The sequence below is a fragment of the Emys orbicularis genome, chromosome 2 (assembly GCF_028017835.1).
Source record: "Emys orbicularis isolate rEmyOrb1 chromosome 2, rEmyOrb1.hap1, whole genome shotgun sequence".
NCBI classification, from domain to species: Eukaryota; Metazoa; Chordata; order Testudines; family Emydidae; genus Emys; species Emys orbicularis.
The window spans coordinates 295,991,775-295,993,904 of record NC_088684.1 but is presented as its reverse complement, the minus strand read 5'-3'; positions in this window follow the sequence as shown (position 1 = coordinate 295,993,904).

The window sequence follows — 2,130 nt, the reverse complement described above, 5'->3', positions numbered from 1 at the left end:
ATCTGTCTGATAGGTTCAGGCCTGAATGTTGCCTATGACAGATTGGCAACCTGATGTTTTGTAACCTGCCCGGACTAAGAAGTTATAATGCAGGCTGTAGAGTCATAATGGAGTAGCACTGAGATCTTCCCTTTTGTGTTGAGCCCTGATACCAGGGCTGGCTCCAGGCACCAGCCCAGCAAGCAGGTGCTTGGGGCGGCCAAGGGGAAGGGGCGGCACGTCGGGCTCTTCGGCGGCAATTCGGCGGCCAGTCCCTCTCAGAGGGAAGCACCTGCTGCCGAATTCCCGCCAAAGAAGAAAGCGGCGCGGTGGAGCTGCCGCCGGAGTGCCGTCGATCACAATTGCTATCGCAGCTTTTTTGTTTGTTTGTTTTTTCCGCCGCTTGGGGCGGCAAAAACCCTGGAGCCGGTCCTGCCTGATACGTTGCGAGGGGTTGGACCTTAAATCATGATTTAGAGAAAAGATATTTAGGGTCACTTTTAGGGGTGTCAGAGTGATAGCCGTGTTAGTCTGTATCAGCAAAACCAACGAGGAGTCCTTGTAGCACCTTAGAGACTAACAAATTTATTTGGGCATAAGCTTTCGTGGGTTATAACCCACTTCATCAGGTGCATGGAGTGGAAAATACAGTAGCAGGTATATATACACTGTACATGAAAAGATGGGAGTTGCCTTACCAAGTGGGGGGTCAGTGCTAACGAGACAATTAAATTAAAGTGGAATTACTCCTTGTCCCCTTCTGAGCCCTGTATACCTGCTCTGGATAACTAAGGCACTTTGCAGGCAGATGGATAAAAGAAATAGTGCCAGTAAATGTATTTAAATTCTCCAAATTGTTCCTAAGAATAGTCTGGTTGTGACACATGCGACATATAGGCTAGTGCTGGTTGAAAAAGTTTAGTGGAACAGTTTTCCACCAGAAAATGCAGTTTAATTTAAACTGAAACATGTTGGGGGACCCTGTCACTTTTCATGAATTTTTTAGATGGCAGTGTTTTGAAATCAGTCATTTTGACGTTCTTGTTTCAATCATGTCAAAAGGGTTTTTGTCTCGATATGGGTTAAAAAACATTTTGTTTCAACTTTATCGTTTTTATTGTGTTGCCTTTTATAATATTAATTTTAACATATGTTATAATAATGCTTCAATGCTATTGAATGGAAATGTTTTAATCTTATTGAAATTAAGCTTTTCAATAGTTTTGAATAGACATTTTCTGGAATTTCCAATCTGTGGGAAATTTTGACTCCCCCTCCCCCCCCCCCCCCGATTTGGACTGGGGGGAAATCAAATTTGAAATGTTCGAATTTCCTGTGGGATGGGAATTCTATTTTCTGACCAGATCTAATATGCAGACTACATGGGGCAGGGAGGGGTTGGAAGGTTTTATCAGCTCTCGTTTGGCATGATCCACATCCCTCACTCGAGTCTTCTGGCTAAGATGCCCATCGATAAAACCTTTCTATCATCCCACATGGGTTCTCGTGGAGATTGGCCCTTTATCCACTCGTGTGTAATGCCGCTTCGTAGCTCATTCTGGTACATGTAGCTGACTTGGTGTGGTGTGGTGAGATGGGACGGCTCTGTCTCATTGTAGACATGCAGGTTGCTCCTGGTTACTGTACCCCATATGATAGCTTACCTACCTTTCGCACTGCTGCACAATAATGCTTTGTGTCTCTTGATGTTTCACTCGTCTGAATGCATGAGCCGCGCTCATACACTGATATGTGATGCCTCTGTGTGTACGTGTGTGTGTGTACGTGTGTGTGTACAGCTCTGTATATGGGACGTGCTATGAAGCTGCATGTGTCTGTCTCATTAGTCTCACTGCTCAGACACATCCGTCCTATAGCCTTCTCTTGATATTACTGCTTTGTGTCTCTACAGGTCTCATCCGTCTGTTCTCTCCATACGTGCACATGTGGTAGATGTCTCTGTATCTCTGTCAGAGGTGTGCAGAGTCAGGGATTTTAAGGTCAGAAGGGATCATTAGGATAATCTAGTCTGATCTCCTGCACCACACGGGTCTCAGAATTTCACCGGTGATTCCTGCACCAAGCCCATAAACCTGCAGTGGAGCGACAGCATATTTTTGTGAGACTATCTATCTATCTATCTATCCCCAT